Below are 22,023 nucleotides of genomic sequence, written 5' to 3'. Positions count from 1 at the left end.
GACCATTTCCCAGAAAAGATATCTGGGAAAGCTTAAATTCTTGTTAATCTAACTGCACTGTACAATTTGCAGTAGCTATTAAAGTGAATTAACAACATGCTATTGTTTGAGGAGAGTGCAGAGTTTTGAACTTGAAAAGATATTAATAAAAAATTAGGCACATTTGGGCAGTCTCTGTAAGGTTCTGCTTTTCTTTTGTTAGTCAAACTTGTGTTCTTTTTCTTTGTGTTCTTGAACGTAGCCCTGTCTTTAATTTTTGTTCATTGATTTCACCTGTGTTCGTTTTTCACCTGGTTTCATCAGCTCCCTATTTAGTTCAGTTATTTCTTTTTTTATGGTTATGTTTTTGACTGCCTGCCTGTGATTTACCATTGCCTGCCTGTGACCACGATTCCTGCCTTCTGCGAAGGCTTAACCTCTTATGGCTGCATCCCTTGTTCTCAATTTCTGCCTGAAGACATGACCTATAACTACACTGCTCAAAAAAATAAAGGGAACACTAAAATAACACATCCTAGATCTGAATGAAAGAAATATTCTTATTAAATACTTTTTTCTTTACATAGAGTGGGGCAAACAAGTATTTAGTCAGCCACCAATTGTGCAAGTTCTCCCACTTAAAAATATGAGAGAGGCCTGTAATTTTCATCATAGGCACACTTCAACTATGACAGACAAAATGAGGAAAAAAATCCAGAAAATCACATTGTAGGATTTTTAATGAATTGAATTGCAAATTATGGTGGAAAATAAGTATTTGGTCACCTACAAACAAGCAAGATTTCTGGCTCTCACGGACCTGTAACTTCTTCAAGAGGCTCCTCTGTCCTCCACTCGTTACCTGTATTAATGGCACCTGTTTGAACTTGTTATCAGTATAAAAGACACCTGTCCACATCCTCAAACAGTCACACTCCAAACTCCACTATGGCCAAGACCAAAGAGATGTCAAAGGACACCAGAAACAAAATTGTAGACCTGCACCAGGCTGGGAAGACTGAATCTGCAATAGGTAAGCAGCTTGGTTTGAAGAAATCAACTGTGGCAGCAATTATTAGGAAATGGAAGACATACAAGACCACTGATAATCTCCCTCGATCTGGGGCTCCACACAAGATCTCACCCCGTGGGGTCAAAATTATCACAAGAACAGTGAGGAAAAATCCCAGAACCACACAGGGGAACCTAATGAATGACCTGCAGAGAGCTGGGACCAAAGTAACAAAGCCTACCATCAGTAACACACTACGCCGCCAGGGACTCAAATCCTGCAGTGCCAGACGTGTCCCCCTGCTTAAGCCAGTACATGTCCAGGCCCGTCTGAAGTTTGCTAGAGAGCATTTGGATGATCCAGAAGAAGATTGGGGAGAATGTCATATGGTCAGATGAAACCAAAATAGAACCTTTTGGTAAAAACCCAACTCGTCGTGTTTGGAGGACAAAGAATGCTGAGTTGCATCCAAAGAATACCATACCTACTGTGAAGCATGGGGGTGGAAACATCATGCTTTGGGGCTGTTTTTCTGCAAAGGGACCAGGATGACTGATCCGTGTAAAGGAAAGAATGAATGGGGCCATGTATTGTGAGATTTTGAGTGAAAACCTCCTTCCATCAGCAAGGGCATTGAAGATGAAACGTGGCTGGGTCTTTCAGCATGACAATGATCCCGAAAAACACCGCCCTGGCAATGAAGGAGTGGCTTCGTAAGAAGCATTTCAAGGTCCTGGAGTGGCCTAGCCAGTCTCCAGATCTCAACCCCATAGAAAATCTTTGGAGGGAGTTGAAAATTCGTGTTGCCCAGCAACAGCCCCAAAACATCACTGCTCTAGAGGAGATCTGCATGGAGGAATGGGCCAAAATACCAGCAACAGTTTGTGAAAACCTTGTGAAGACTTACAGAAAACGTTTGACCTCTGTCATTGCCAACAAAGGGTATATAACAAAGTATTGAGATGAACTTTTGTTATTGACCAAATACTTATTTTCCACCATAATTTGCAAATAAATTAATTAAAAATGCTACAATGTGAATTTCTGGATTTTTTTTCTCATTTTAACTGTCATAGTTGAAGTGTACCTATGATGAAAAGTACATGCCTCTCTCATCATTAAGTGGGAGAACTTGCATAATTGCTGGCTGACTAAATAGTTTTTTTGCCCCACTGTAGTTGAATGTGCTGACAACAAAATGACACAAAAATGATCAATGGAAATCAAATTTATCAACCCATGGAAGTCTGGATTTGGAGTCACACAAAATTAATGTGGAAAACCACACTACAGGCTGATCCAACTTTGTAATGTAATGTCCTTAAAACAACCAAAATGAGGCTTAGTAGTGTGTGTGGCCTCCACGTGCCTGTATAACCTCCCTACAACGCCTGGGCATGCTCCTGATGAGGTGGCGGATGGTCTCCTGATGGGTCTCCTCCCAGACCTGGACTAAAGCATCCGCCAACTCCTGGACAGTCTGTGGTGCAATGTGGCATTGGTGCATGGAGCGAGACATGATGTCCCAGATGTGCTCAATTGGATTCAGGTCTGGGGAACGGGCGGGCCAGTCCATAGCATCAATGCCTTCCTCTTGCAGGAACTGCTGACACACTCCAGCCACATGAGGTCTAGCACTGTCTTGCATTAGGAGGAACCCAGGGCCAACCTCACCAGCATATTGTCTCACAAGGGGTCTGAGGATCTCATCTCGGTACCTAATGGCAGTCAGGCTACCTCTGGCGAGCACATGGAGGGCTGTGTGGCCCCCCAAAGAAATGCCACCCCACACCATAACTAACCCACTGCCAAACCGGTCATGGAGGATGTTGCAGGCAGCAGAACGTTCTCCACGGCGTCTCCATACTCTGTCACGTGTGCTTTTACACCTGCATTGTTTGCTGTTTGGGGTTTTAGGCTGGGTTTCTGTACAGCACTTTGAGCACTTTGAGATATCAGCTGATGTACGAAGGGCTATATAAATAAATATAAATAAATTTGATTTGATTTGCTCACTGTGAACCTGTTTTCATCTGTGAAGAGCACAGGGCGCCAGTGGCGAATTTCCCAATCTTGGTGTTCTCTGGCAAATGCCAAACGTCCTGCACGGTGTTGGGCTGTAAGCACAACCCCCACCTGTGGACGTCGGGCCCTCGTACCACCCTCATGGAGTCTGTTTCTGACCGTTTGGGCAGACACATGCACATTTATGGTCTGCTGGAGGTCATTTTGCAGGGCTCTGGCAGTGCTCCTCCTTGAACAAAGGCAGAGGTAGCGGTCCTGCTGCTGGGTTGTTGCCCTCCTCCACGTCTCCTGATGTACTGGCCTGTCTCCTGGTAGCGCCTCCATGCTCTGGACACTACGCTGACAGGCACAGCAAACCTTCTTGCCACATCTTGCATTGATGTGCCATCCTGGATGAGCTGCACTACCTGAGCCACTTGTGTGGGTTGTGGACTCCGTCTCATGCTACCACTAGAGTGAAAGCACCACCAGCATTCAAAAGTGACCAAAACATCAGCCAAGAAGCATAGGAACTGAGAAGTGGTCTGTGGTCACCACCTGCAGAACCACTCCTTTACTAGGGGTGTCTTGCTAATTGCCTATAATTTCCACCTGTTGTCTATTCCATTTGCACATCAGCATGTGAAATTTATTGTCAATTAGTGTTGCTTCCTAAGTGGACATTTTGATTTCACAGAAGTGTGATTGACTTGGAGTTACATTGTGTTGTTTAACTGTTCCCTTAATTTTTTTGAGCAGTGTTTATACAACAGTGCAAATAACTATATACAACATATCAAAAAGCAATTCTAAAACACACAAAAAAAGTTTAAATAAATAAATATATATAATAAAATAAAATAAATATTTTTAACAACAGTACACCCTTTGAAAGTCCTCTACACAATATTTTGCTGCCTGTGCCATGTACCATAGCAGTCTCTTTCTGATGTGAAGCAGACTGAACAAGTGGTGCAAGTCATGTGACACAGAACACAACGACAACTCCATGCTGTGCCCTGAGGCACAGTCATGCCTGCAGTAATGAACTGTGGCATATGAACACCACTGGAGGCAGGAGTAGAGGGGGCAGATGTAGAGCGGGCAGCTTGGCACCGGGGGCTCCCAGTCGGAGTCGCTATCACTGTGAAAGAAAACATTTAAAAAAATATTTGTATTGTATGAGCCTTTTATCATCACATAAAATAAACAGATATATATTGTATAGAGCAGAGGGAACAGTCACTAAGGTGAAGTGCTGTTCCATTCAACTCCGGCCATTGTTGTGGGCCTGCCCTCCCCTGAACAGCACCCAATGGCTATTTCATATGGAAATGGAGAGGAGTAGCAGGCACAGTGGCCATGTGTGTGTTTGCTGTTCTACTCCATTCATTTTAATAAAAAAATTGAAAATATATATCTGACATGGAATATATTTATATATATACACACACACATATATACACACACACCCAAACAAACCAACACACACCCACACACCATTGCAAATTTTTTTGCAAAAAAATAATAATATATATTTATATTTCATAAGTCAAAACATGACTAGATGCAAGTGTTTTTCAGAAAGTCCTTCCCGTCTGTGTCAGATGTGCCCTCAGACACAGTACATTTTTCTGTATTCACAAAAAACAGACCTCAATCAATAATTAACATTGACATGGAACATACATTAGTGACATTCCTCAAATAGCAAACAAGAATCAACTAGCTTCCTCCTAGTGTCAGACAACGAGGTCAAGCACAAGTTACACAACAGAGCTAGGTAGACAAAAACTACCCACCCCCAAAACATGTGTCTGGACTCAAGAAGACATATCACCTCTCTTCGGAATGTCTGGTAGCCTAACTGTCTGAATGCCTCTGACTGGAAAAAGGGAAGTGAAGTACAGAATGGGAGGAGACCCTTGGCTGGGAGAAGACCCTTGGCTGGGAGGAGACCCTTGGCTGGGAGGAGACCCTTGGCTGCAAAGGTAGACTCCCTGTTGAAATATGAGTCAGTAGTTTGTATAACTTAAGTAGTGGCTGCCCACAGAATTCTACAACATCTGGCATTCACACATTGCACACATACATGCACACTTTGTATCAGCATCCATCCATGTCTCAGACATAAACATACAAAGATGCACACCCAGTCTCAGAAAGTGGGAAAACACTTTCCACAGTTATAGTACAAACACGTACATGCACACACTACATTCTGTTGATAATGAAGTGATCTAATTTTTAGCCTTTAGGCACTCTGAACTGTGCTTGCAGACAGTGATAACCTCACGTCTTTGGGATAAACTGCCTGGCTAGGTTCATCTACCTACAGTTTCCACCCTACAGAGCAACTCACTTGTGTCCACTTCAGCAGATTTCATACTGAGGGTACAAGGTCTCTTTTCCACAGCAGCATTTGCCTGGATTGTTGAGATGAACGTGTGACTCACACACACACACCATGTCACAGGATGGCAGATACGAGTGGCCACATGTGTAGCACTGGTGCCCAGCCAGGGGACAATGGGTCTAAAGAAATGCACAGATACATCCCTGTAGTGTACAGGATTGTCTTCATGGCTTGACCAACAACTACTCAACAGAGAGATGGGTGGTTTAGCTGTTTGACTCGACTTTGACTGAGATGAGAATGAACCCTAATGTAGTGGAGGATGTTAGGTCTGTGGGTTAACGGACAGGTTGTCTCCAAGCACCCTATTGGACAGCTTCCCGGCACAGCAGATCTTGATGACTGGATTGTAAAACCTGAGACAAAGATTTTTATTTATTTAACCAGATAGGCAGGTTGAGAACAAGTTCTCATTTACAATTACGACCTGGCCAAGATAAAGCAAAGCAGTTCGACACATACAACAACAGAGTTACACATGGAGTAAAACAAACATACAGTCAGTAATACAGTAGAAAAATAAGTATATATACAATGTGAGCAAATGAGGTGAGATTAGGGAGGTAAAGGAAAAAAAATGCCATGGTGGCAAAGTAAATACAATATAGCAAGTAAAACACGGGAATGGTTGATTTGCAGTGGAAGAATGTGCAAAGGAGAGATAGAAATAATGGGGTGCAAAGGAGCAAAATAAATCAATACAGTAGGGAAAGAGGTAGTTGTTTGGGCTAAATTATAGATGGGCTATGTACAGGTGCCGTAATCTGTGAGCTGCTCTGACAGCTGGTACTTAAAGCTAGTGAGGGAGATAAGTGCTTCCAGTTTCAGAGACTTTTGTAGTTCGTTCCAGTCATTGGCAGCAGAGAACTGGAGGGAGAGGCGGCCAAAGGAAGAATTGGTTTTGGGGGTGACCAGAGAGATATACCTGCTGGAGGATGTGCTACAGTTGGGTGCTGCTCTGTGGTGACCAGCGAGCTGAGAGAAGGGGGGACTTTACCTAGCAGGGTCTTGTAGATGACCTGGAGCCAGTGGGTTTGGGGACGAGTATGAAGCGAGGGCCAGCCAACGAGAGAGTACAGGTCTCAGTGGTTGGTAGTAAATGGGGCTTTGGTGACAAAACGGATGGCACTGTGATAGACTGCATCCGATTTATTGAGTAGGGTATTGGAGGCTATTTTGTAAATGACATCGCTGAAGTCGAGGATTGGTAGGATGGTCAGTTCTACAAGGGTATGTTTGGCAGCATGAGTGAAGGATGCTTTGTTGCGAAATAAGAAGCCAATTCTAGATTTAACTTTGGATTGGAGATGTTTGATGTTAATGTTGTGTTCGACCACGTTTCTACAGACTTTAGAGCAACGTGGTAAGCCACTATACAGAGTCAAAACATGAGTAGATTCAAGTGTTTTTCAGAAAGTCCTTCCCGTCTGTGTCAGATGTGCCCTCAGACACAGTACATTTTTCTGTATTCCCAAAAATCAGACCTCAGTCAATAATTAACATTGACATGGAACAAACATTAGCGACATTCCTCAAATAGCAAACGGGAAACAACTATTTTCCTCCTAGTGTCAGACACCGAGGTCAAGCACAAGTTGCACAATAGTGCTAGGTAGACAAAAACAACTACCAACCCCCAAACAGGTGTCTGGCCTCCTCCTAGAGATGCCGAAGCAGACACACCACCTCTCTTAGGAATGTCTGGTAGTCTAACTGTCTGAATGCCTCTGACTGGAAAAAGGGAAGTGAAGTACAGAATGGGAGACCCTTGGCTGGGAGCAGACCCTTGGCTGGGAGCAGACCCTTGGCTGGGAGCAGACCCTTGGCTGGGAGCAGACCCTTGGCTAGGAGCAGACCCTTGGCTGGGAGCAGACCCTTGGCTGGGGGCAGACCCTTGGCTAGGAGCATGCTCAGACATAAACATACAAAGATGCACACCCAGCCTCAGACAGTGGAAAAACACTTTCCATAGTTATAGTACAAACACGTACATGCACACACTACATTCTGTTGAAGATGAAGTGATCTAATTGTAAGCCTTTAGGCACTCTGAACTGTGCTTGCAGACAGTGATAACCTCACGTCTTTGGGATAAACTGCCTGGCTAGGTTCATCTACCTACAGTTTCCACCCTACAGAGCAACCCACTTGTGTCCGCTTCAGCAGATTTCATACTGAGGGTTGTAGGTCTCTTTTCCACAGCAGCGTTTGCCTGGATTGTTGAGATGAACGCGTGACTCACACACCATGTCATGGTAGTGACCTGGACAGAGGGAGGACAGATGGTGGTGATTAGATCAAGATTGGATAATGATTTGTTTAACCTGGCAGCAAATACTGTACAGATAGTAAAAGCAGCATCCATACAATAGTGTGATGACTGCTGAACAAAACTGGTCACCTGTTAGAAAATGGACTTCTCTTTCAACCAACATATTTGGTACATTACAGCCTTGTAGAGAAATGTTCAAAGGAAAAAAAATATTTCCCCAACGCCTACATAATTCCAGCAGCTGCCAAGACGTTGTGAAACCATCTGCTGGGTGTAATATCTGCTAACCGATTAGATGCTCAAGAGGGCTACATTAAAGAGGTTCTGGTTGTTGTAGGGCTGTTGCAGTGACTGTGGTAGTCGATTACATTACCGCCACCCCAGATCCAGTCATGACTACAACCCTTGACCTTTGAGTCACGGTAATCTCCTATTAACTCTGTACGTGAATGGTGCTGATGCATTGGTAGTACCCATCTCACTAACGTCACAACCCGGCTCTCAGATGGGGACAAACAATGGAGTTCACATGTTGGCAGCTGAGTAACAAAAATATTCATTAAACAACTAAGAGTTGAAGTAAAACTACAAAGGAAAACCAACTTAGGTTAGGCATAATACTCTTAATACCCTTTGGATGAATTGCGTGCCCATAGTAAACTGAAAAAAAATCTGTCCAAAATTGCTAATATATGCATATAATAATTATTATTGGATAGAAAACACTAAAGCTTTTAAAACTGTTTGAATTATGTTTGTAAGTATAGCAGAACTCACAAGGCAGGCAATCTCCCAAACTAGTTTTGGAATCATGAAAGTTGGGGCAACTTTGACGTCATCGCCCCCACCCTGCCCAACCAGCTATGGATCTGGAGACACTTTCTATGTCTTCCACTAGATGTCCTCATTCAGTAGAGCGTTTAACTGTGCAAATCCCGCGAGTTTTGACCCTTTGGGAGGCAAAAGAGTGAGTGTCGTGAGAAAATACATGCACGTTAGGGCGCGAATTGGACAAAGCCCTTCCTCTGTTCCAGCTTGCCTCAGAAGAAGTATGGTTGTCCGGTTGAATTGAGAATTGTTTTGTATGTTTATAACATCCTAAAGCTTGATTCTGCACTTAGTTTGACCAGTTTAGTCGACATATAATATGTAATTTTGAAGTTTTGATGCGCAACTGTTCGGGACCAGAAGTAATTTTGGGTGCATTTCAGCTGAAAGTGTTAGCAGATGCTACTATAAGGACACACGAATTGAAACAAAACGATGTATTGGGTAAGTATGACTCCTTCCACAACATTCTGATCAAAAGACCATCAAAGGTATGGGAATATTTATGTTGTAATTTTGTATTTCTGTTGACTCCAACATAGCGGAGAAATATTGCTTACGTCTGAGCGCCGTCTCAGATTATTGCATAGTGAACTAATTCTGTAACGTTAAAAATAAATGTAACACAGCGGTTGCATTAAAAAGCAGTGCATCTTTCTAACTATATGTAGAACATGTATATTTAGTCAAAGTTTATGATGTGTATTTCTGTTATCTGGCGGAGCTATCTATAATTTCTCCTGACATTTTTGAGTATTTTCTGAACATGGCGTCAATCTAAACAGAGATTTATGGATATAAATGGCATATTATTGAAAAAAACATAAATGTACTGTGTAACATGTCCTATTACTGTCATCTGATGAAGATTTTCAAAAGGTTAGTGAATTATTTTTCTTTTAATCCTGCGTTTGTGATTGCATCTTTTGTTCGACAAAATGGCTGTATATCATCTGTGTCTTTGTGGTGGTTTGACATAAATACGTGCTATGTTTTCGCCGTAAAACATTTTAGAAATCTGACACGCTGGGTAGATGAACAAGGTGTTTATCTTTCATTTGAGCTATTGGACTTGTTCATGTGTGGAGGTTAAATATTTCTAAGAATATTTTTTGCATTCTGTGCGCTTCTGTTTCAGTTGAGCGGGGGGGGTGTGGTACCCCTTGGGGAACATGTACCGTTAACAGGATTTATGCAGTGTGAATGTAGGCATGTGAGGGGTGTAATGGAGAAGGTAAAATGTGTTAAAAGGTGCACATAATCAACAAACCAAAATCAACTAGATCACAAAACAGTACTTGAGGAGAGAGAGCGAGGACTGGGCACCAGGAACTATTATCTACTAGTTGATCCCAAACCCAGGTGTAAACCCAGGTGTAACTTATCTGCAGATAAAAGCACAAACACAGAGCAAAACAGGTAGGCAGGTATTTTGATTTATTCAGGGCTGTCCAATTGAGACCAGTGTCTCATTTGCAACAAAAAATTAATCAACAACAAAATATAAAAACTACAAGACAGCTATAAATACATTAAATCAGGTCAATACAACAAGTTATAATAGTCATTTGAAACAATTGCACACTTCAGTAAACAAATTTAACAGTTTTAAGATGCACTATCGGCACCAGGTAATCTAGGTGTAATTTGTTTTGTAAGCTATTAAAGACCTGTAGTGGGTTGAAACTAAAGATGGATTTACCAGACTTTGTGGAGACAAGCAGGACCTCTAGAATGAACCAACCCTGTGAATGGGTTTGGTATCTCATATTTTCAATTTCACCAGGGAAGTGAGGTATGTTGGAAGCTTGTGGAGCATGGCTTTGTAAACATGAAGGGAGTAATGAAGTGATCTACGGGACTTTAGTCCAGCCGACCTTCTTATGCAGTGATGAGTATTAAAACTATCACCTGTAATAAAGTGAAGGGAGTTATGGTAGACAGCATCGAATGGTATAAGAGAAGTGGCTGCTGCATTCTGGTAAATGGTGTCACCGTAGTCGAACTGGCAGGAAAGTTGACTGCACAATTTGCTTCTTGCTGTTCATGGAGAGGCAAGATCTATCTCTAAAAAAGATGCCAACTTTAATTCTTAGTGTTTTAACTCATCCGTAAGTTTTTTAAACGTTAGATCTTTATCAATCCAAATGCAAAGATATTTTTGGCAGGAACCCGCTCGATGAAAGAGCCACCCAATGAGTGAATATGTTTCCAATCAGACATTTTTCTGTGAATTAGAGAACATATGTTTAGTTTTTCCCGCATTAAGTACAAGTTATAACTCAACAAGGCTTTCTGTAATACAACAAAATCAGGTTGTATTTTTAATGTACAGTACCAGTCAAACGTTTGGACAATGTGTGCTCCCTCTCCGGCCTCTAGGTCACCAGGCTGCTCGTTATGGCGCACACCTTTCACCATTGTTATGGGCGTCCTTAGATTCACCTGGACTCCATCACTTCCCTGATTACCTTCCCTATATATGTCACTCCCTTTGGGTCCTTCCCCAGGCATCATTGTTTCTGTTTCTTGTCTGTGTGTTGTTCTTGTTTTGGATTATGGTTTCATTCATTTATGGCTTTTTTTATGGCTGTTTCATAGCAGTGGCTTCTTCCTTGCTGAGCGGCCTTTCCGGTTATGGACTCGTTTTACTGTGGATATAGATAGTTTTGTACTTGTTTCCTCCGGCATCTTCACAAGGTCCTTTGCTGTTGTTCTGGGATTGATTTGTACTTTTCGCACCAAAGTACGTTCATCTCTAGGAGGCAGTACGTGTCTCCTTCCTGAGTAATTGGATGGCTGCGTGGTCCCATGGTGTTTATACTTGCGTACTATTGTTTGTACAGATGAACGTGGTGCCTTCAGGCAGTTGGAAATTGCTCCCAAGGATGAACCAGACGTGTGGAGGTCTAAAAAGACAATTCTGAGGTATTGGCTAATTTCTTTTGATTTTCCCTTGATGTCAAGCAAAGAGGCACTGAGTTTGATAGTAGGCCTTGAAATACATCCACAGGTACACCTCCAATTGTCTCAAATGATGTCAATTAGCCTATCAGAAGCTTCTAAAGCCATAACACCATTTTCGGGAATTTTCCGAGCTGTTTAAAGGCACAGTCAACTTAGTGTATGTAAACTTCTGACCCACTGTAATTGTGATACAGTGAATTATAAGTGAAATAATCTGTCTGTAAACAATTGTTGTAGAAATTACTTGTCATGCACAAAGTAGATGTCCTAACCGACTTGCCAAAACTATAGTTTGTTAACAAGAGATGTGTGGAGTGGATGAAACACTTAGGTTGGAGTCATTAAAACTGGTTATGTCAACATCTGACTTCAACTGTATGTCAAGTAGAGGCACTATGGGCTCAAGTATATCTGCCTCACCAGGCACCCATATTGGTATGATGTGTGTATTGACCTCCTAGCTCTAAGGTGTTCTGTCTGGATGACTTATGCACTGGGTTTGACCAGGCTACAGATAGTAACAGAGATGTATTTATCTTTGTGATTTTGGAAGCATCACAATAATTTAAATATAACTAAATGAATGAGATATACCAAGATCTGTGGTTTGAAACAAATGGTTAATGATACTTCTAGATCATCAACTGAGATGGGTCACAGTTCAGACACATGCATTAATCTGATCTTCTGTAATATACCATTGCAATGCTTAAAAGCCAGATCAATGCCAGTGGGCTGGACAGACCATAATATTGTGGTCAAAGAAACCCCCAAAGATTGTGGTCAAGATACATTTCTAAACATTTAATCATGAGCAATTTCAACATTATTTGGCTGCTGTACCCTGGGAGCTGATTTATCTAGAGGATGATTTAAATCCAGCTACATAAAATGTAATTGATTTGCTCACTGGAGTAATGGATTATCACTGGAGTAATGGATCCCAGTCAGAAAGAGTACAGTTGGGGCTCGTCCATCTCCATGGATTGATGATGAACATTCATGGATATAGTCTGCTACGCATTTTCTCAAAGAAATATGGCAAGTCAGCGGACAAATCTATACTAGAAATTGATTAACAGAATCATAAAACACTACGTGACTATGCAGTTCAATTAAATTGCAAGAAAATAACTTTGTTTTACAAAAATGCTTTTATCTATTGTTAAAAATTATTCAGAAAACGGATGGAATACGGGGCTTACTTTATTATTTTTTTAACCTTTTTTTTTAACCAGGTAGGCCAGTTGAGAACAAGTTCTCATTTACAACTGTGACCTGGCCAAGATAAAGCAAAGCAGTGTGACAAAAACAACACAGAGTTACACATAAACAAACGTACAGTCAATAACTAAAAATAGAAAAATCTAATCTATGTACAGTGTGTGCAAATGTAGAAGAGTAGGGAGGTAGGCAATAAATAGGCCATAGAGGTGAAAATAATTCAAATGTAACATTAATACTGGAGATGATGAATGTGCAAGTAGAGATACTGGGGTGCAAAAGAGCAAGAGGTTAAGTAATAATATGGGGATGAGGTAGTCGGGTGTGCTATTTACAGATTGGCTGTGTACAGGTACAGTGATCGGTAAGCTGCTCAGACAGATAATGGTACATCTATCTAATCATGCCCATCTAGTGTGGAGGTTGACGGGAGAACAATAACAAAACCAGCTGATAGTTTTCAATCATTATACGTATTTATTTATGTATGGAAGCATGCTAAGCTGTGTCAAATCCTGAAAGACAGCAAAGAACCCATTACTCCTGCCAATAGTCAACCAATCAGTCTACTCCCTTCACTCACTAAGATATTGCAGGGTATTGTGAGTAGACAAATATGGGAGTATATAGAAAATAATGATCTGGTCATAGTCAATCAGCATGCTTATCGCAAAAAAAGCATTCCACTACCACCGTATTGATTGACATGACTGGCCAGTGGCTCAATGCTATGCATAATGTCAGTTTTGTGGATAAACAACTTTTCGATTTCAGTACAGCATTTGATTTAGTGGATCATTATTAAAATTATTGCATTATGGGTTTGCATCAGCAAGTGAAATTAAGAGGCTGCAGATTGCACAGAACAAAGCAGCAAGGATCGTTTTAAGGTGGAGATATGGTTCTTCATGCATAATGCTCATGGGTGAACGTTATCAACAAGATAATAGCAAAAAGCATGCTTATTTTATTTCACAATGTACACCATTTAAACAGTATTCAGTTGGTAAGAGACAGACATTCAGTCTGTACGAGGAATAGACTGTCCACCATGTATGTGTTATCCCGGAAGAAAAGGGAAATAGGCAAAATAACATTTAGATTCAAAGAAATTGAATAATGTATCTTAGCAAAACAGAAACGTTTCAATATATAAATTAAACACTACTTTAGAACAATTTAAATTAAATAAATTGGAAGGTTGTGCAGGTCTATGTTGGATGAAGGAATCACTCTTTTCAGAAAACGTGAAAAAAATGGTGATGGTTCATCACTGTTTAATCTTATTGCAAATGTACTGTCCATTTGCAATATGTTTCAATGGGCATTTACCATCACAAATTTGACATGCTCAAAAATACTGCAGAAATGGGAAATTGATTGGCCCGATGAACTCGGAATGGCCAGGCAGTGATAGTGGTTCCTCTCCATCAGTCATTGGTGACATGAGAGTGAAGTGGGACTCTTGTCATTTAACGATTTTAAAAAAAGGTCCAAAATGACCAATGGGCCCACTATTAGATGGGCATGGGTGGGGGGTGATCCCTACTCAGCCATAGACCCCTTGCACCCCCTAAAGGCATTAAAAAAACATTTAAGATTTGCTCCTGGTAACCCGTTCCAATCACCAGGTGTACGGCTGTCATTTACAGATACAATCAAAATGCGTTACACACAGGTGTTAGCAAAATCACATGTTATATCATTCTATCTCTTGAACTGTCATGGACTGTCAGTCTATGCATTTGAGAGGGATTGCGTTTCCACAGCCCAGTCCTTCAGTTGTATACAAAACAGGTGACGGTGTTGCGGTTTTAAAAAACATACATATTTATCTGTAACGTAGGCGCAGGGAGTCAAGAAACAAGTGCAGTTGGTGAGTTTAATAATAATGAACATGAAGCGTCTTACATGGAAACATAAACATTACTACCTGACGACTACTAACAGAAGGGTACTATATAAAGGATGAGTTATGAAGTCCAAGTGTGACTGATGATGAGACGCAGGTGTGCGTAATGACGGTTGCCAGGTGTGCATACAGATGGGTTTCCAGGTCCTGTGGTTAGTAAACCGGCACAACGTCTACCACCGGAGCGGGGGAGCAGGAGTAGACGTGGCAGTACCCTTCCCCCCTCCCCTCAAATGATGTTGGGATCTAGAATGTCATCCACCGAAACCAACACTGCTCCTCTGGACCGTACACTTTCCAGTCCACTAGGTACTGGAGCCGAACCCCACAAATTCCGGAGTCCAGGAGGGATCTGACTGTATGGACGGGGCTTCACTCGATGTCCAAGGGAGGCGGATGGGGTGTCGTGGGGGGTGGAATCAGCCAGGGGACCAGGAACCACCGGCCTGTGGAGGAAAACATGAAACTATGGTGAGATCTGGTAGTTAGTGGGGAGTGGTAATCTGTAAATTACCTCGTTGACCTTCCAGAGGACCTAGAACAGCCCCACAAACTGGGGATTCGGGTTCTTACAGGGCAGGCGGAGCGGAATGTTTCTGGTGGAGAGCCAGACACGATCAATAGGATGCATGATCAACCTACGCTTCTTCTGATGGGGATCACATTCTAGTACATCTGAAATTATGATTTGAATGAATGTCATATCAGAGAGCACACAATGTTTAAATGTCACTTTGTGCTTAAAGGTCAGTACCCTGTCTAGCCTGCCAGAAGTTTGGGAGGGCAAAGACTGTGGCACTGGAGATGAAGCCCATCAACGCTCTTTCACCACGGCACATGATCTGTAAGTTTCCCAATTCAAATCTTTCCCTGGTAAGTTGTTTTGTAATGGTTACTTTATTTGACCACAGCAGAGTTCAATATTATAGAATGTGTGTGTCAGTATAATGTGTGTGTCAGTCTAAAACTGCATACTGTATGACAGATACAGGTAAGAATAAAACAATCTTCTCTTTTACACTTTAAAATGTTAGCGGTGGACTTCATCGGACCCTTCACAAAATCCAAGAACGGCAACTGCTGGGGTCTGACGGTGATCGATCACTTTACCAAGTGGGTGGAGGCAATACCCATTATGGTCAGTAAAGGAAGAGTACGTTCTTAACTCTAAATTTCCTTCCGTAACCCATTAAAAAGGGTGCTTGGAACCAAAACTCGATTTTCGTTTTTGTATGATAATCATTATGGACTAGACTGGCGAGGCTACCTCCAAGGCGACGATGATCTTCAACACCCACTGTTCTCCTGAGGTCATCTTGAGTGACAGAGGTCATGAACAAGGTACGGATGTTCTAGGTCATATTCTGTCATCAATGGTTTGTTTTATTTTTTACAATTTGTTTGTTTTCCCATGGTACATCAGACATTTTTCAATATCTTACATTTTCAATAGATATCATTTTCCTACCCCCTGCTCGGGGGTTGGTGAAATGGGCCAATCAAACCCTCAAGACTGCCATGGACATATCCCTTAATTGGAACCAGGAACGGTGGGAGAACAACCTGAAGGTAATTCTCTTTGCACACAACAGCAGCATCCAGGCCTCCACCTTATACGGACGGGAGCCGCAGCTGTTGACTGAGGTAAACAATGCAATTTTGTATACAATTATTGCATGTACTGTAGTCTTTCAAATGTGTGATTGACTTAGTTATGTTGTTTGTCTATTGCTATTTTTGTATAACGTACTTTCAGATACAGACACCCCACCTGATGTGGGGGAAAATTGTCGAACCAGATCAGAACACTTCGAGTACTACCTTCAAGGCACAGAAGGAGAAGGATGTGGTCGGTTTTTGACCAGGTAAAAATGATTGTCTTCCGTTAATTTATTTTCTGAAATATATGAAATGTAATTGCATTTATTCCTATAATCAATTAAAGTGAGACTAAACATCGACAAGGCGCAGGAGAAACAGAAGGAGAGCTACCGGAGCAGAATCAAGAAGGGGACCAAGTGCTTCGACATCCAGGCAAATTATTTGGTTTGGAAGGACGAAAGTAAGTCGAGACCTGGGAAACCTCACCTTTTCTCCAAGCTGGGGTCACAATCTGTTAAAACCTCTTACGGATAGGGGAGACGCTAGAGTCTCAACTGGCCAATTGCCAGGGGAAATGCAGAGCGCCAGATTCAAATAAAATGCTATAAAATTCAAACTCATTAAATCTCACATGTACGATACTCAATTAAAGCTACACTCGTTGTGATTCCAGCCAACATGTCAGATTTAAAAAATGATTTTCGGTGAAAGCATAAGGTATTATCTGATAGCCTGCACCCATCTGCACCAGCAGTAAACAAGCGTAGCAGGAGCTAGCATAGCAGGAGCTACACAAAACGCTGAAATAAAATATAAAATATGCATTACATTTGACGAGCTTCTTTTGTTGGCACTCCAATATGTCCCATAAACATCACAATTGGTCCTTTTGTTCGATTAATTCCGTCCATATATATCGAAAATGTCCATTTATAAAGTGTGTTTGATCCAGAAAAAAAACAGCTTACAAAAACAGTCACTATAAAATATTTCAAAAGTTGCCTATAAACTTTGCCAAAATAATTCAAACTACTTTTGTAATATGTTAGGTATTTTTAAACGTTATTAATCGATCAAATTGTAGATGGGGCAATCTGTATTCAATACATGATCGAAAAGAAACCAGCTCTGCTCTTCACGTCTTGCGCAACTCACAAAAGTTTCCCCAGTTCCGAGTTGGCCTACTTCTTCAAAGCACAAAGGAACAACCGCAACCATATTCCACAGACTGGCGACATCGTGTGGAAGCGGTAGGAACTGACAATTGGTTCCTATTAAATATCCAATGGCAAAGACAATATAGTGAACAGAGATAGGGGGAAAAAATAATCTGAACAGTTAGTCCTCTGGGTTTTGCCTGCTCCATAAATTAGGTTATACTCAGACATGATTCAAACAGTTTTAGAAACGTCAGTGTTTTCTATCCAAATCTATGAATAATATGCATATCTTATATTCTTGGCATGAGGAGCAGGAAGTTGAAATTTGGCACGCTATTTATCCAACAGTGAACATTATGCCCCCTAGCTTTAAGAGGTTATTCAAGTGAATAATAAAAATTTCAGATAACGGTTTGCATTTGCACACAAAATAACCTGAAGCTAGTTTGTCTCCCTAACACTGATATTGTTGTCTTTGTCTTCCTAGGGTTACCTCGGTGGAAGCCAACAATCTTCTCCAGTTAGAGCCGTTGGACTGTCGACCACTGAAACCCCTGGCGCCCTACACTTCGGTGTAGCCCAAAAGACAAAGTATGTTAAGCTTTGGTTGACATTTGAGAAAGCAAGAAATGGTAGATATGCTGAGCTTATAAAAATGTACCTCTTCAATTTACCTCTCCAAATAACTTTAGGACCATCGACTGTCCGAGCCCCCCAGGAGGTATCCCGTCCACCAGAACCAGTGAGTTCATATCAGTCTGATTCTCTGTGCTCGGAGTTAGAGGGGGACCAGCTTGAGGTAGGCTATACCTTCCAAAACGGTTGAAAAGTACATATATCCAATTTAAAACATTGCACTGATCCATACACTTTTCTCACAGTAAAGTGTAACCTTTGTGTTTACGTCTCGGTCTCCTACCCTGTTCCCTTTAACTTTAATCCTGTTCTCCAGGAGCTAGGGGTTCTGCCCAACACCCAGATGTGGATCCACCTGATGTCCTCAATTACCAACCACCCTCCAACTTTTCATTACATCCTCTACAGCTACTGTTGTCATGTCATTATTTTCTCAAAAAGTTATTGCTCTATCATATCGGGCACATGTGTGAGATACAGATGAATTAAAAACACTAGCACTGCAAACATTCAGAACAAAGAGAGCAGCAGGTCCTGGACTTTGTCTCCCTCTTCAAGTCCACATTCCGAGACTAGATGCCTGTTGAGAACAAGTGACAGGCAGAACCTCCCACCCACACAGCAACATATTCCACAAACAATAATTCAGTATTTTAGTCTGTGATTGTCATGTGAGTACAAAAACATCTGAAAATACTGTACCAAAAAAAGATAAACGTTTTTGTATTAAAATCATAAATATTGCCAGGTTGGTTTTCACAGCTGTTTGACAAGGTTCATTATTGTAAGCTATAAGGTTTCCTTTGGTATTTATTTCTTCCATATTATTCATTGTTGTTTTCTAGGACCTACCACAGATACATATATTCAACCACCGCTATTGCGAGATTTAAAACAAAATGTATCGTAGAGGACTACTGAAATGATATTATTTTAGTGTAGATAAGGGAAGGGCAGGTTGAAACAACATGACCGACAGACAAGCCAGTGTATGAATCAAAGGGATTTGCGTATGAATGGAGTGGAAATTGGCTGACTTTGATCTGTAATTAATATGGCTGCAGGGGCACTATTGAGTAGCTTGGATGAAAGGTGCCCAGAGAAAACGGCCTGCTCCTCAGTCTCATATTATTAGTAGTATTTGATAGAAAACACTGACGTTTCTGAAACTGTTTGAATGATGTAGGGTAGCCTAGTGGTTAGAGCATTGGACTAGTAACCAAAAGGTTGCAAGTTTGAATCCCTGAGCTGACAAGGTACAAATCTGTCGTTCTGCCCCTGAACAGGCAGTTAACCCACTGTTCCTAGGCAGTCATTGAAAATAAGAATTTGTTCTTAACTGACTTGCCTAGTAAAATAAAGGTTAAAAAAGTCTGAGTATAACAGAACTCATAATTTCTTTGCCATTTTCAAAACATTGCAAAGTTTAAGACATGAATTTCATGTTGTAATGTTAACAAGGTATCCAAAAGTGGTTTGAAGTAATGTTTTCATTTTATTGGCTAAACTTGTTTAAAGAATTCATCACCTTGTTTCCTTTGACCATCTCTGCAGGAAGTGCATGTCATAGGGAGGTAATGCACCAGAAGTCAGTAAACCGGGGATCCATACGCACGCACACACCGTGTGAAAGTTACTCATGAACAGGTCATTGATGGTTCATGGGAGATCCGTTGAAGGGAGTAGAGATGACGGTATTGATGCAATATCATTGGTTGTTCTGGACGGGACTTTCCTGCTGGATCTCTTGTTGCCGAGCTGAAAAGAATGAATGAAGCAAGATAATAAATTTATTTGATGCTCTGTGTTTTGTGTTGTGTAACAGGATATCACAGTGTGTTTGTATGGTATCTTTTAAAAATACATTTTAAAAGGAAATAGGAAGAATTACAGGAAAAGGTGAGGACCAGGGGACCGGAGCCTAAGAGTGCTAGTCTTTGATTAATGAGATGTTGCGTCATAACCAGCACCGTTTGATTGAATTACAATTGTCTTGGCAGTCTTGGCTGAGTAGTGCTGTGTATGATGATGTGATTTTGCGGAGGCTTCCTTTAAAAGCACACTCTCTAAAATCCTCTTCTTGAGTTGCATTTGCTTAGGACAAACGGTAGTGTGGGATAGTGGTGCATGTTCAACCTGTGGTGGTTGATGAGTGGCCCCACATAAGTTAGGCTGACTAGGTCAATAATAAGGTGATTCAGTGGAAAAGTCCATCTGAGCCATTGGAGGCTGGTGGGAGGAACTATAGGAGGATGGCTCATTGTAATGGCTAGGAATTAATAAATGGAATGGAGTCAAACATGAGGTTTCCATACATTTGATGTGTTTGAGACCGTTCCATTTATTCCATTCTAGCCATTACAATGAGCCCGTCCTCCTATAGCTCCGCCCAACAGCCTCCACTGACCTGAGCATGCAAATATAGTTAGTAATTTAAAATTGGAACCACATTCATAATTATTCCACCCTACTGTTTGTCCCAAGCAATGCAACTCACTAAGTAGGAACGTGTCAACAGTTCATGGGAAGAGGATTTTAGGGGAATTACTACAGAACCCACCCAGACCTTTAAACAAACACTTTCCGATAACATTGCTTCATCTAAAAGAGATCAGGTTCTTACATAAAAACCCAGTAATGTATGTTGCTCCCCGTATTCGAGAATTTTTCAGACTACTGAGCTGAATAAAACGAGCCATATCAAGAGGTATTGATCTGGCCAAACCACATCTTGCGACTTCGATATTAATAGTCTTGGAAGAGGCCTCCACTCAATAGAGTTCTTGTGCCTGGTTTTCCTTTACAATAATGTGGTCATTGCATCAAATCAAATCTTATGAGTCACACTCGCCGAATCAAACATTTCACCTTACAGTGAAATGCTTACTTACAGTAACCTAACCAACAATGCAGATTTAAAAAATACAGATAAGAATAAGAGATAAAAGTAACAAGTAATTAAAGAGCAGCAGTAAAATAACAATAGCGAGACAATTGCCATGTCTTTGGCTATGCCGGATTAAGTGATATGACATGCTATTCTATAAAATAATTTCTCCGTAATTAATATTACCTGATTGACCCGATTGAGCTAATCATGTAATTAAACTAGAGTCGGGCACCACAAAATAATATTTATAGGGCTGTTATCTTCCGAATAAACTCTTAAAGACCTAGAAATGTTTTACATCAATAGCAGTCAATATTAATCGTCATCTTAATTCAGTCTCATCTGAAAGTTGTAAATTCTTGGTTATCTGCATGAACCCTGGCTAACAATTTGAATCAGCAATAAAAACATTGAGTTTAATCATTTACTAAATACCTAACTAATCACACAACTTGATTACAAATTACGTCATAAAGGAAAACGTCCCTAGCGGGCGGAACAGATATGACACCTTTTTACACAAAAGAAAAGGGGCTGGGTTTGAGTGGAAGAGCGGGAAGACTGAGGAACAAAGGGAAGAAGCTGTGCTATCATAAATACAGTATCTTATGCATTCTAAATTACCGCCCATTTGGAATAGGAAAATGCAATAAATATTTACTCTGAGCTGCGGTAGGTTGGTGGTAGATGGAAGGCCGTGTTTCCCAACCGAGTCCTTTGAAGAATGTCTCTGGTGGTCAATTGGATACGTTGTAGTAACATCTATAACGGCTTTCTTCCTGGGAAGGAGAGTTGGACCAAAACGCAGTGTGGTTAGGGTTAAACATCTTTAATAAAGACGAATACCGAGAAAACACTACAAATATACAAAACAATAAATGTGAAAACAAAAACAGTCCTGTGTGGTGAAACAGACACGGAAATAATCACCCACAAAAACCCAACACAAAACAGGCTACCTAAATATGGTTCCCAATCAGAGACAATGACTAACACCTGAACCATATCAGGCCAAACACAGAAACAGACAAACTAGACACACAACATAGAATGCCCACACAGCTCACGTCCTGACCAACACTAAAACAAGGAAAACACACAAGAACTATGGTCAGAACGTG

At 41.2% G+C, this 22,023-nt stretch overlaps 1 long non-coding RNA gene across 1 annotated transcript; it reads right to left on the bottom strand.

Annotated features, from left to right (window-relative positions):
- Window positions 1–14,439: 14,439 nt before the first annotated feature.
- LOC124006396 lies at window positions 14,440–21,619 on the bottom strand. Its single transcript, XR_006833772.1, has 3 exons — window positions 21,564–21,619; window positions 19,541–19,770; window positions 14,440–15,060 (listed from the first exon to the last, which is right to left on the bottom strand). It is a non-coding gene; the product is annotated as an uncharacterized LOC124006396 (long non-coding RNA).
- Window positions 21,620–22,023: the final 404 nt, after the last annotated feature.

This window comes from Oncorhynchus gorbuscha, linkage group LG19 (assembly GCF_021184085.1).
Source record: "Oncorhynchus gorbuscha isolate QuinsamMale2020 ecotype Even-year linkage group LG19, OgorEven_v1.0, whole genome shotgun sequence".
Classification (NCBI taxonomy): domain Eukaryota; kingdom Metazoa; phylum Chordata; class Actinopteri; order Salmoniformes; family Salmonidae; genus Oncorhynchus; species Oncorhynchus gorbuscha.
This window is presented reverse-complemented; position numbering and strand designations above follow the sequence as displayed.